At 45.7% G+C, this 14,373-nt stretch overlaps 1 pseudogene; it reads right to left on the bottom strand.

Moving 5' to 3' along the window:
• Positions 1-12,242: 12,242 nt before the first annotated feature.
• LOC145806384 (25S ribosomal RNA) lies at positions 12,243-13,347 on the bottom strand (annotated as a pseudogene).
• Between the last annotated feature and the right edge of the window lie 1,026 nt (positions 13,348-14,373).

The raw sequence follows: 14,373 nt of genomic DNA on the forward strand, positions 1-14,373 counted from the left end.
ATCCATTTCACGGGCTAAGGCGCCCATGGCCTGCTAACCAACTGGTTCAGCCATGTTGGCCTGACCAACATCCTCCTCCTGTGCCAGAATATCATCCAGTATTGGCATCTCCTAACATAAACGATATGCTTTCATTCATCAGAGTTTGTAAGATAACACATGCAATATACATTCATAAATGAACATCCTGAATCTATAGCATGTAATATCAGTTAATGTTTAACAAAACAAATACCCAATAGGCTTACATCTTTCCAAGTCATTTCTTGGTTACAACAAAAGAGAGTTATAAGCTCTGGACATATATAGCTCTAGGCTTAAAAGAACATTAAATACAAAATAACATAAAAAGAGCCTTTGGCTCCAAAGTCCTCCTAAGCTACATCCTTGGAGGAGGCATGTCACCAATACCTGAAAATGGTTTCCCAAAGTAGGGTGAGCCAAAGCCCAGTAAAAACAATCTAACACAATGTATGAGGATTAACGAGATATAAGTGTGATGAGAATGTCCCGTAGATACATCCACTTCGTTTATTCTACCAAACTGACGATACACCTCATGAGTTTCCAACAAATAAAAATCATCATATAATGCGTTCACTTTTATTTTCCATTTTACGGAAATTTCGTCAGTGGGAATTGGCACCCATGTATACAAATGATTTTCGGGACTATCACCCTTCACACACAGGCCAACTTAGTTCAATGGAGTCCATCCCTTTTCTTTTCCTCAAAACATGGAGTACATCCTCTTTCTCCTCTTAATTATCACACATATACAATGTATATCATCCATAATCATATTTAATGATAATGCTTAAGGGATTGGTTTCAATTCGCCTAATCCACATGCAAGGTCTACAACAATCATGGCTATCCTCCACCGATAGCCCAAAACAAATATTTCTAAACATATATAGAATCTCTATAACAAATAAATCATCAAATTTCCATAGGTGAGTGATTAAACAAATCCAACATCACCATTCATGTATACATCCTCCCAATTTCACATTTTCCATACTAATTTCATTATTTATACAAAATAATTATTTTAGACATTTTAGGGCAACACTTCTTATTTTCCAAATATCAATCCAAAGATCAAAATCAACTATATTAACACAAGATGACCCCCTATCCAAACCCCATAATCAATTATATAATCCCTACATAGAAATCCCTTATTTCAAACTTGAACCCAAACCCTAGGTTTGCTCAAAACACTCCCAAATCTCACCATTTTCACACAACAACCTATAACCAAGTTAAAACCTATATTAAGATGTAGAGATTCCCTACGTCAAGTTTAGAGCACCAAAGGACAAGGATGAAACTTCAAATGATGTTGAAATCAAGTTCCAATCAGATCAAAACAGAGCTCTCAAAGTGCTCTACCCTCTTTCTAAAGACACTAGGGCGGAAAGATCAACGGATCTACGAGAAAAACTAGGGAGAGAGAGTATTCTAGAGAGAGAAGGTCTCACTTTAGGGTTTTTGAAAGAAAAGATCTGAAAAGGTGATGTAAAAAGTCATTTTTGTGATTTGATATATGTACAGTCCGCACGAGTAGAAGAGTCGACGCTCGAGTGTCAAACACAATAAGTTAGTTTGCTCGAGCGCAAGAAAAGTCGCTCGAGCGCCAAGACACAATCAACGCTCGAGCGCCAAGACACAATCGACAAGACACTCACTGCTCGAGTGCAAGAAGGGCTGCTTGAGCATAGATAACACACATCCAGTAGTTTTGCAAACTACAGACCAACGCTCGAGTGCCCAACTGCTCGAGAGCAAGAAATGCTGCCCAAGCGTAGAAAACACTTTCCTAGTAGTTTTGCAGACTTGCAAAGTACTGAGAGTTCACAAAACCTGCTCGAGTGTGAGAAGTGCCGTTCAAGCGGAGGAGTAAAATTTTTAAAGCCCGCTCAAGCGCAAAAATGGCTACTCTAGCAGAGGAGAAAAAATCTGGGCAACAAAGGTTTGGAAAAAGAAGCAACCAACCTTTTCCAAACGCACAACTACAACCCAAAGCCAATTTCCAAGGGATATAAGGGAAGAAAGAGGTAAACAACAAAACGAAAGCATTAAACCTGAGTCCAAAACACCACAAGAATCGGGTAAAAAATCAGGATCGCTATACCAAGGCTGCAGACAGTGTGGCTGGCCAAGGCAACGGACAATGCTACTGGCCAAGGCTACGGGCAGTGCCGCTAGCCAAGGCATCGGCCTGTGTTACTGGCGAAGGCTATGGCCTGTGCTGTTGGCAAAGGCTGCGACATGTGCTGCTGGCCAACGTTGCGGCATGTGCTGCTGGCCAACACTGCGACCTATGTTACTGCCCAACTCCTCGTAAAGTTTTAACAATCCACTTAGGCCGTAGGAATTTCATTTCAGCATGCACGTAAATGGATTTTGTGCATCGAGGCACACACTTGGGCTATATTACGTATTTTTAGCCTCGCGAACAATCAGTCAAAGGGGGGATAGGGAGGGAGGAGGAACGAATTGGAGTGATACAATGCTGAATCTTAGTGGATCGTGGCAGAAGGCCACTCTACCACTTATAATACCCCGTCGCGTATTTAAGTCATCTACAAAGGATTCTACTAGCCACTCGAGATAGGAATTGTACTTCAAGGCGGCCCGCTCTACTCATCCGCCGCGCGGGCTTCACCAATAACACGTGCCTTTAGGGGCCAAACAACCCCTACTATGGGTCAACAAGCGGGTCGTGGGCGCATTCATTGCTTCTAGCCCAAATTCTTATTTAGAGGCATTCAGTCATAATCCAGTGCATGGTAGCTTCGGCCCCCAAAGGCCTTTAGGCCTTTTCCTTGCATAGGCCTCTTACCTTGCATAGGCCTTTTCCCCTAGTGGGGGAGGAACAAAACTGTGTGGTCAGAATGCCAAAGCGGACAATATGTGCAAGGCACGGGGATCGGTGGCTTTATTTGGCGCCGTCTGTGGGAACTCCCTCCGGGGTAACCGGAGCCAGCGCAGCTGGGGGCTAATGTGTGAGAAATCCCATATCGGTCTGTGATGCACTACTTTTCCACCTTATAAGCAGGCCGGCTCCTCTTACCTTGCATAGGCCTTTTCTCCCAGTGGGGGAGGCACAAAACCGTGCGGTCGGAATGCCAAAGTGGACAATATGTGCAAGGCACGGGGACCGGTGGCTTTATTTGGCGCCATCTGTGGGAACTCCCTCTGGGGTAATCGGAGCCAACGCGGTTGGGGGCTAATGTGCGGGAAATCCCACATCGGTCTATGAGGGACTACTTTCCCACCTTATAAGCAGGATGGCTCCTCTTACCTTGCATAGGCCTTTTCCCCCAATGGGGGAAGAACAAAATCGTGTGGTCGGAATGCGAAAGTGGACAATATGTGCAAGGCACGGGGACCGGTGGCTTTATTTGGCGCCGTCTGTGGGAACTCCCTCCGGGGTAACTGTAGACACCCCATTTTTGACCATCCTCAAGACTTGGATGTCACCGTTGGAACACTCGGTGATCATCCGTGCTTGTGTTCGTCTCGAGTTCCCGGAGGTCTCGGCTGCGCGCCTCGTCTCAAGATCTCTCGACTCGACTTTTCGGTGTCTGGTTTTGCACCAAACACTTGTGTTTTTGCCTTGAAAGGCAGGGAATGGCTTGTTGGCCATTCCCACACCCCACCGGCTGTCCCCTCACATCACCGACCGTTTATTGGTGCCATCGACAGTGGTTTCTTAAAACCAATGGCCGGTCGGCACTATATTTTGCCAACCGACACTTTATTTGGCCGGTGACCCTTTTTTTGCTGGCCGGTGTGACCCTTTTGCACCCTTCAGACTTGGTGCATGCCAGTTGTGCCAGCTGGAATGCACCAACACTCCTCCCCGTGCATGAAGTGGCTGTTTTGCCCCTTTTGCCCCTTTTTGGTCAAAGCTTCTTGAGGAAGCTTGACCCTTTGTCAAAGCTTCCTCAAGAAGCTTGGCCAGCTGTCCTAGCTTCCTCAAGAAGCCTTGACTCCTTTGCCCCCTTTGCCCCTTTCACTTAGCTTCTTTGAGAAGCTTAAATCATTTCCCTTTGCCTATTTAAGCACCTCTCTTCTTCCATTGTTGAGGGTTGGAGTTTTTGAACATAAAAACCAGAGCTTATATACATATACATCTGATATATACACACACTCTCTCTATATTTCCCTCTCTCTCCTCCCTGGTGTGTGTTTTCTTGGCCTAAAAGTGCATTTTGACCATACTTTTGCACTAATACACACACCATTACACCTTGCTTCGATTTTGAGAGACATTGAGGGTTGCTTCTTAAGGTTTTGGACTGATTTTGGTCAGAAAAGAGTGGCTAGACCAACTGTTCTTGAAGTGTTCTTCAAGGGTGAGTTTCTTGCTTTATTTTTCCCAATCTTGCATTGGCTTTTGACCTATCTTGCATATTGATTTGAGCTTTGTGTATAACTAAAAAAGTCTTATATTTTCATGCTTAAGAGCTGTCATTAAGGGTGTTTTGGCATTAGGGGTCGAAATCCCCCTCTTAGGTCTCTTTTGGCCCCTTTTGGTGTCTCTTTCTTTAAGCCTTATTTGCTTTGTTGTATTAGCCTTCTCACCACTGAAATCCAGTGGATTTTCAGTGGTGAAGAAGATGGTTTGAAGTCTTGTATAGGGGAGGGACACCCCTCTCCCTTTGTGTCTCATTTGTGCATGTTTTGGGCTTATAAGGGTAGCATATATGCTCGGTTGTTTTTGGCACCATATCAGATGTTTTTGGTGCTATTTAGGTCACATGCTATCTCTGGTTTTGGTCGGATTGGTGGCCCTTTGCATGCTTAACATACTTGCTTTGTATTCCCTTGTTTGTGCCTAGAAATGCATCATGACTTTTGACTACCATGCTCTCATATTTTGGCTTCACTTTGTGAAGTTCTTGACCATATTTTGTCATGCATGAGGTCTGTTGGCCACTGATTTGGTCTTGTTTAGCATGCTTGATATAGTTGCTTTGCATTTTGGATCATGAGCCTTGAGTGTATGGATCATTAACATGCCTAGCTTGGCCTATTATCATCATTTGGCATTAGTTGAGATCATATTCCAGTCCATATAATGTGGTCTTACATTGTCTTTTGTGTCTCTTCCAATGCCTTGAAGTGTTGTGTTTTCATGCCTTGACATGTGCGTTGTGTATGCCTATGTGTTCGGGTCATTTTAGGGCTTCCATACCAGCGGGTTTTGGAGCTATTTTGCATGCTAAAATTCTGTTTTTGGGTTGTATAATTCATGCCATGCTTGTTTGGGTTAGTGGTAGCGGAGTGCCCTGTTGTTATGCCTTAGCCTTGGGCCCTTTTTGACTTGCATGCTTGTAGTGCATTTTGCCTGTCACTTGAGGCACTTTTAGCCACTGTTTTTGGGGGTGTTTGAGGCCTCCCATTTCAGTCTAAGTCCCTTCTTAGACATGGTTGTATGTTTGACTTGCTGCCTCTAATCGCATGCTTGCATTGTACCATATTAGCATTGCATGATGAGTTGCATTGTAGCATTGCATGTTAGGAACATTGCATGCTTGCCATGATATGTTGCATTACATTTGGCATGCTTTGCATTTTAGTGATACGTTGCATTTTCGAGCCATGTTTGCATAACATGCATTGCATTGCTTGGTTTGGGGTGTCAAACCAAGTGTGAGGGGGGGGGGGGGGAAGTGTTCATACTACAAGTGATGTAACGCGTCTCAACTCTCGGTCACCGAGGCCCTTAACTTTGGCATGATAGGGTTTTGGTATTCATTTATACGTTGCATGCATTTTCATTGAATTGTAACCTTGGCTCCTTAGGCCATCACGCATCAAAATGCACGATTGATGGCCCGAGGATCGAGGGTCATGCTCCCTTGAGTCCCTTGCATGATAGGGAGTGTGCTAGCGCATACATTTGCTTGAAATTCCATGCATACACTGTCTGTCCTTGTTGCTGTCAAAAACTAGTTTCTGCAGGGAGTTTTTGCCGGCCGGCACTGTAGAGTACTGACCGGCCATGGATTGGTGGCCGATAATATGAAACCCCAGCCAATGGATAAGTTCCATGGCCGGTGGGTATTCCCTTCAGCTGACGGTGTCCTACAGGGTTCAGGGAACCTGTCCCAGGATTTTGGCAGTTTTCAGAGAAGCAGGGCAGTGTAAATAGAGGCAGCAGTGGTATGGTACGGGCTTTCGGGGCAAGATAAATCCGAGCATGCATCATTCACACATCCCGAGGCGGGGGGTTGCGACCATCTTCTCCTTGCATTTAATTTGTTAATTAGATTAGAAATTTTGTAATAATTAATTTAGTATTATTTATTTGGACTGTAATATTTATTTGGACCCCCCGAGCGAGGGCAATTGTGTAATAAGTGTGCGTGAGTGTGTGTATGTCTTCCAATCCCACGTCTTTCTTCCCTTTTATTTACTAGTTTTCAATGGTTAGTCTAGGGCATGTTTCAATTAGCATACAGTATGATAGCATGTTTGCATCCATTCATTCGTTTTGCATGCACCGGGCTCGGCGCATCATTCTAACTGCATTTGTATTTCAATTCCAAATTGAATACGTGTTATCTGTTGCATTTCACATGCTATTTTCAAGATAGCCGAGCCTATTCTAGCTGCATCCCGCATGTGTTATATTAGCCATCTTAACATGAACTAGGATCATGCATATGATTACTAACTAGTTTCTGTTTTGGCTTGGAGTACTCTGTAAGTCCTTTTGCTTTAGCATACCGCATGCGTGTGAGTGTTGCCATAATTGCATGATTACCATGAGGCTAGCTGCTTATGTGATATAACTGCTTGAATGCCTGTGGATGAAGGTCGAATTGCTTAAATTGGGATAATGCATTAAAACTGTAAGTTTTAAGCCCACTCAATAGTGGCAAAATCATTTTTTCTAAAAGTCCACTTGAGGGTGGCAAAACCTACATTTTAGCCTACTTGCGAGTAGCAAATCATTTTCAAAACAAACATGTTATGTTTTGTTCCAATTTAGGCGATTTGGTCTATACTTGTTTGTTGTGCGCAAAACATAGTAATTCTAGGCTAATAATCGAGATAAGAACACATAACGTTTTCAAAAACGGATATCACGGTTAGTAGAGGCCGATCTTCGGATCGGGCGAGAGGGGGTACTCATAACTGACCTTCCCCAATCGTACCCTAGCTCCCGAGCCGAGGCAACTTTGGTGATGACGGACACGTGGCCTTTGGCACCGAGTCAGGGTTTCCTAAATTCCCCTTTAAAAAATATTTAGGTGGTGACTCTGTATCTGGCAAAGCAGTCCATGTTTGGCACTTCTTTTCAAAAATCTGTTTCTCAAAACGATTTGCCGGATTTGGACTCTTTGGTTCAGATTATGAACCGTGACACAAATCGAGTCTGAACTGTAGCGGGGTCCCTCGCGGACGTGTTATAGTAACCGGACCCAGCGCAGCTGGGGGCTAATGTGCGAGAAATTCCACATCGGTCTGTGAGGGACTACTTTCCCACCTTATAAGTAGGCTGGCTCCTCTTACCTTGCATAGGCCTTTTCCCCCAGTGGGGGAGGAACAAAACCGTGCGATCGGAATGCCAAAGCGGACAATATGTGCAAGGCACGGGGACCAGTGGCTTTATTTGGCGCCGTCTGTGGGAACTCCCTCCGGGGTAACCGGAGCCAGCGCGGCTGGGGGCTAATGTGCGGGAAATCCCACATCGGTCTATGAGGGACTACTTTCCCACCTTATAAGCAGGCTGGCTCCTCTTACCTTGCATAGGCCTTTTCCCCCAGTGGGGGAGGAACAAAATCGTGCGGTCGGAATGCCAAAGCGGACAATATGTGCAAGGCACGAGGACGGCAAAGGCATACCCCATCCATGGAATGCAGCCAACCTCAAACTGTACTATTTTTAGTTCTCATAGTTTTTATGATTATTCTTTTGAGCAAGGACTTGTTTGCCTTGCGTTTCAGAATGTAATACTCTGTTTGTCAATATAATAGAAGTGACTTACCTTTGTTGAAGCATTCTGTTGTTTTCGATGCTTATTTTGTGATAGAAACCGAGATGCTCTACTCCGGTTGGTTGAGTTGATGATTTACTCAACCTTTAGACTCCAATCGAGATGTTTTACTTCGGTTGATTGAGTTGATGACTTGCTCAACTTTGATATTAAAACTGAGATGTTTCACTCCAGTTGAATGAGTTGATGATTTACTCAACTTTGAGATTTCAACCGAGATGTTTTATTCCAGTTGAATTAGTTGATGATTTATTCAACTTTGTGATTCAAACTGAGATGTCTTGTTCCGGTTATACAAGTCGATAATTTACTCAAGTTTGAGATTTCAACCGAGATGTTTTACTCTAGTTGAATGAGTTGATGATTTACTCAACCCTGTGGTCAAAATCGAGATGTCTTTTTTCGGTTAAGCATGTTGATGATTTAGTCAACTATGTGATTTCAATCGAGATGTTTTACTCCGGTTGAATAGGTTGATAATTTGTTCAAGGGCGAGTTAATGATTTGCTTAGCCAAGGTGATTTTCCCGGCTAAAGTTGTTTAGCTTAAACACAATGCAAACACTTAACGAAAATACAACTTTTCATTAATAAGTAATAACATTACAAAAGGTGGGGTAGTAGCCCGGTTACCTCTAGGTCGCGGTCACCTCCAGGTCGACCATGGTTGTAGTCTCTTGGACACCAGTCTGCCCCTGGCCGGCCTGTTTTGGGCGATTGTCACCCTCGACATTTTCCTCAGCGTCCTCTGCTTCTTCTTCCTTGGCCTCAGCCTACAATGTGCTGAAGATGTCGTTGGCATATGGCACAAGGTACGTCGACAGGAAGGCAGCTGGGGGAGAGGCAAACACGTCGGTTCCAAATCCTTAACCGAGCTGTTCACAAGCAGCCTTCCAGCCCGCATTGAAGAAGTTGTCTTGGGTGGCATGGACTTGCTTTGTGTAGCTCTCCTCGGCCTCCTTGAAACCGGCGTTGTTGGCGTCCTCCAGCTCCTCCTTCCTTGACTGCTTCAATGCCTCCAGCTCGGTCCGGAGAGCGTTCCTTTCTTGCTCGGCGACACCAAGCTGGCCGAACAACCTGGAGTTGTCAGAATTTGCTATCTCCAGCGAAGCCTTGGATCGTCCGAGCTCGGCTTGAAGGTGTTCAACCTGGCTGGCAGAGTCGGTTGCCTTCTGACGGAGTCGGTGGACCCTCTCCATCACCAAGTGTTGTTTCTGGATGGCCTGCAAAAAGAAAACTTTATCAGAGGAAGGAAACCGAGCAAACACTTGACCGAGCAAAATTTGAACAAAGTACACAAAGTTTTTACCCAGGTCATGGACTTGACCGAGGACTTCACCAGCCGAGTGTCTGGCACGTGGTCACTACCGACCACGTCGCTCGGTAGTAGCAAGGCTTTGGTTAGGTCAAACGCGAGTAGATGCTCCTTGTCATCTTTGACCGAGGCAGTCGCCAGGATCTCCTTACCCCGGTGCTTGAGCTGCGGCTTCTATGGCGGTGTTGGGTCAGTTGTCACCGCTGGTTGCTCGGTGTTCAACTTCGCAACTAGCTCGGCAGAGGGGTCGGTACGTGGCCTTTTCCCAGGCCGGCGGCTTTCTTTGCTTGCCTGCCTGGCGGCAGGAGACGCCAGTGCAACTATGGTCCCGCTCGATTGACCGGCAGCGACTGTGCGGGGTGGGATGATCGGTAGCTCGGTAGAGGTAGCAGTGAGGAGGTTTTTGATACGGCTTCTTTTGGCCATCTCTTCTGCCTCGGTCAACCGGATAAGTGGCACGTCTGGCAATGTGGGATCGGGAGGGGGAGATAGTGCACAGAGGAAGTTTGTAACCTTACTCCGGCGTGGAGCTGAGTACCTGTAGGTTGGCACGTAACTGAGGAGTTCGTGGCAATCCCAGTTGCGGTAGCGAAGCACGGTTCTGATGGTTGCTTCGTTGGGATAATGGTAATTGGCTTGCAAAGCTTTAATTGCTGCAAAAGACGAAAAGATATTAAGTACGGAATTTAGAAAGGAAGAAATTTGACCGAACAGTTAGCACGGCTTGCATGTTTCACCGAAGTTTTGCTCATATACCAGCCTGGCATGTCGGCCATTTTGTAATTACCGGACACCCAGAAAAAGTCGTCGTCATATAAGTCCTTGTCTGGGGTACCGGTCACTATTTTTTCCTTGCCCAGTCTGATCTCTCGAGGATATACTGGCGAAGTATCTCGTCCATTCCTAAGTTAGTGCCTAGTCGGTTGTTTAGCTCGGCGATTCCGTTTATTATGTGGTAGGTGTTGGTTGATACCTGGGTTGGAGCTAGCCCGGTGGGCCGCAAGAATTCGCAGATCAACGGGTTAACCGGGAAACGGAGGCCACCTTCTATGATGGAAAGCACGGTGAAGGGGCACTGGTCTAATCTTCCCCACGGGGTCGTATCCTCGGCACCGAGCTCTAGGTGAACGTCGTCCGGGATACCATATTCTTCCCGGAACGCAGCTAAAGCAACCAGTGTGTCGACCAGGAAGCGGTAGCGCCCCATGTGTGGCCGGCTGGTTTTAGCGCAGTTGAGGTGGTTTGACACAAACTCTGGTTTGTTGGCTGCTCGATCTTTGAGAGCCTTGGTGTTGGTGTGTGGTCCCTTTGGACTCTGCAGGAAAAGGAGGGTAAGTGTAAGCGGGAGTGCGGTCAAGCAAAATGAGCTTGACTTTAGCTCGATCAGGTAGAATGCCAAACCACCTCGGTCACAAAGGTAAACCTAGGAGCTCGGCCGCTCAAGCGGACCAGATGTTAGCCCGGTCGAGCGGTCAAGTCCTCTGCCTACCTCAGTTTCTACAGGGGGTTTTGCAAACTTGTAATTTGCTCGGTTTAGATGTTTTTTGGGATCAAAAGAAGACCTGGAGCCTGGTCCGCTCCAGATCTTCTTGTGTTCATCACTGGAATTGAAGAACAGCGAGAAGAACAGGGACATGAGAGGGTTTTTAGGGGGGTATATCCAAAAACCTATAGACTTTATGCCCTAGAATGTGAAATACCAAATAAATAAAAAAAGAGCAACAAAGAGGATTCAAAGAACTTACCAGTTTGGAGGTAGAGGCTGATTCTTCAAACACGAACAAAAAAGAAGAACAAGAATGAAGGTCAAGCACTGTAGCTCAAAGACGTCAGGAATGGAAGAGAGGCAGTAAGAAGAGAAAGTGAAGGGGAAATAGCGTACTTATAGGAGTGAAAGGATGCCTAAATTTGAATATGAAGGGACGTTTGGGTTGGCTGCCCGAGGCCAATAAATGCACGACACGTGTTCATAATGGCGACGACGTCAGTTCTGAAGAGACAGGATGACAGGTTGAGGCGACGACCGAGCAAGCCCAGAAATCGGGCATGGAGATTAGCACGGTTAACATCTTGCAAACTTGGGACCGAGGGAGAGTCTACCCTGGACGGACCATGTAATCCCAGTCACGCTTGCACGGATGAAATTAAGGGGTAATTGAAAGGGAGATTTATGAGCTGGAATGGGCCATGGTAAAGGCCGGGCAAAATGAGGGGCTGAACATGTTTGGGCCGTGATAGCTTGGGCTCGTCCAGATAAGGTTTTGCTCGGTTGAGGCCCAGGACCATGTTGGGACCGAGCTACTTGGGCTTGTCTATGTAGAAAATTGAGCTACTTGAGTTGCTCGGCCGAGATGATTGCCTACCAGGCTAGATTCCACGGTTCACGTGTTTAGCGCGACAGGAAGGCCTTCGGTTTGCTAGCTCGACCTATCTTGAACTCTGCTTTGCCAGAATGCAACCGAGCTCGGTCATTCTGGAGCTCGACGAGTGAAGCACTCGGGTACGTTGCTCAGCGCGGTCATGAAAGGCCGAGGTGGTTCCGCCGGTCTGCCAGGCTCTGCTAATATAGCCTGACAGTTTGGTTAGGTGGTGATTGCGGGATTTGTGCTGACAGATGGGAGAGCAGCACCACGTGTTCAGAGACTAATGGGAGCAGGTTTGGGCGCAGAAAGTATATAAGCGTGTCTGCACCCCCCATGCTGGGGATGAAACATAATTTGGTGAGATAAATCTATACATTCAAGTCTCTCATCTCTCTCTATCTCTGAGTGTGTGCTAACTTGACCGTCGGAGGGGTTTTCTGGCCACACACTGCCGGGTAGCTCACCGCTGTTGTGTTCACAGGTTGATCGGACGGACAAGGAGCTTGGTAGAAAGGAGTATGGGCTAGGCGGAATATTTGCTCCCCGTACAAGTAGGGTAAAACTAACCTATCTCACGACAGTCTAAATCGAGCTTGTGTTCCCTATTGATGGGTGAACAATCTAACACTTGGTGAATTCTGCTTTACAATGATAGGAAGAGTCGACATCGAAGGATCAAAAAGCAACGTCTCTGTGAATGCTTGGATGCCACAAGCCAGTTATCCCTATGGCAACTTTTCTAACACCTCTAGCTTCAAATTCCGAAGGTCTAAAGGATTGTTAGGCAACGCTTTCACAATTTGTATTCGTACTAGAAATCAAAATCAAACGAGCTTTTACCTTTTTGTTTCATACAAGATTTTTGTTCTTGTTGAGCTCATCTGAGGACACCTACATTATTTTTTAACAGATGTGTTGCCCCAACCAAACTTCCCACCTGACAATGTATTCCGCCTGGATTGGTCCGCCGAGGCGGGCCTTGAGTCCAAAAAGAGGGACAGTGCCCCGCCTTCGATTCACGAAATAAGTAAAATAATGCTAAAAGTAGTGGTACTTCAATTTTGCCGTTTTTGGCTCCCACGTATCCTATACCTCTCAAGTCATTTCACAAAGTCGGGCTAGAGTCAAGCTCAATAGGATCTTCTTTCCCCACTGATTCTGCCAAGCTCGTTCCCTTGGCTGTGGTTTCGCTAGATAGTAGACATTGATAGTAGACAGGGACAGTGGGAATCTCGTTAATCCATTCATGCGCATCACTAATTAGATGACGAGGCATTTGGCTACCTTAAGAGAGTCATAGTTACTCCCGCCGTTTACCCGCGCTTGGTTGAATTTTTTCACTTTGACATTTAGAGCACTGGGCAGAAATCACATCGCATGATCATCCGTAAGGACCATTGCAAAGCTTTGTTTTAATTAAATAGTCAAATTCCCCTTGTCCGTACCAGTTCTAAGTCAACTGTTCACTATTTGGGGAAGGCCCCACGAGGAGCCGTTCCCAGTCCATCCCCGGCCGACACGCAACGACCTGCTCTCGCTCCGAGAGTAGCGAGTGTAGTTTGCTGACAACCGACGGGTTTGGGATTGGGACTCTAGTGCCCAGCTGTAGACACCCCATTTTTGACCGCCCTTAAGACTTGGTCACTACTGATGGTTTACTTGGTGAAGAAAGGTGTGCAGGGCAAAGGTTCAGTTTCTTTGGCAAGGAGAGAGTCAAATCCTAACTTCATACCCCTTTTGGACCAAAACAATCTTGATCAGAAGATTTTAGACCTTGAAACCCTCTCTTTCAAGTTGTTTTGAAAATAAAGTTCCTACGATGTTCTGACGCTCGTATTTTGTTAAATGTTGCGCTTTTCGGTAAACGGAGAAGGGACAAAGTGGAAATGAATGAAAGAGATGAAATCTTTGAAAAATCTTTCAAAACACTTTCTTTAGGGGTTTGGAGTTGAAGAAAAGAGGAAAGGAGAAAAGAAAACTAGTTTGGGAGAAGTTTGACATGAATCCGGGTAGGACCAAAACTGCGCAGCTTCACCAAAATAGGAATAACTTTTTGTACAGTTAGAATTTTGATGCATGTCTGGCTCCATGGAAAGATTACTTCTGGGGCTTCAATTTGGACACAAGAATGACCTGGAAAGGAGTTCATATGAAGGAGTTATGGCCATTTGAAGTTGACTTGGAAGGCAAAATTTTTCTGCTGACCAGAAAAACTAGTTGGCTGACCAGTAAAAGTGGTTGGCCGACCACTTTAACTGATCGGCGGTCTTCCTGCATATTCTACAGGTGTTGTGGATGCCAGCTGTGCCAGCTGGAGTGCACAGATTGCATCCTCCATACACGTGTATGGAGGGATTGCATCTAGCTTCAAACTTTCTCTATAAGAGAAAAGGCTCTCTCTCTTGTCTCAGGTTCTGAAGTTGGCTAAGGGTGATAGATACATCTCCCTCTCTATATTCTTCTCTCCCTCTATATTTTGTGCCTTAAAGAGTGTTATTCCTTCATTTGTGCACACAACCTCTTAGCCAAACACTCTTACCTTGTTGCTGAGTTGCTGGAGGGTCTTGTGGGAGTTCAAAAGTTGGTTTTGGCTCAGGAAACCTGCTAGTTTTGCAGTGCTTCATGGGTAACCCCATTTTCTCTTCTTTAAGCTTTGCTTTTGGTTACTCTCCT

Source organism: Camellia sinensis, chromosome 1 (genome assembly GCF_055761805.1).
Source record: "Camellia sinensis isolate YWXY chromosome 1, ASM5576180v1, whole genome shotgun sequence".
NCBI classification, from domain to species: domain Eukaryota; kingdom Viridiplantae; phylum Streptophyta; class Magnoliopsida; order Ericales; family Theaceae; genus Camellia; species Camellia sinensis.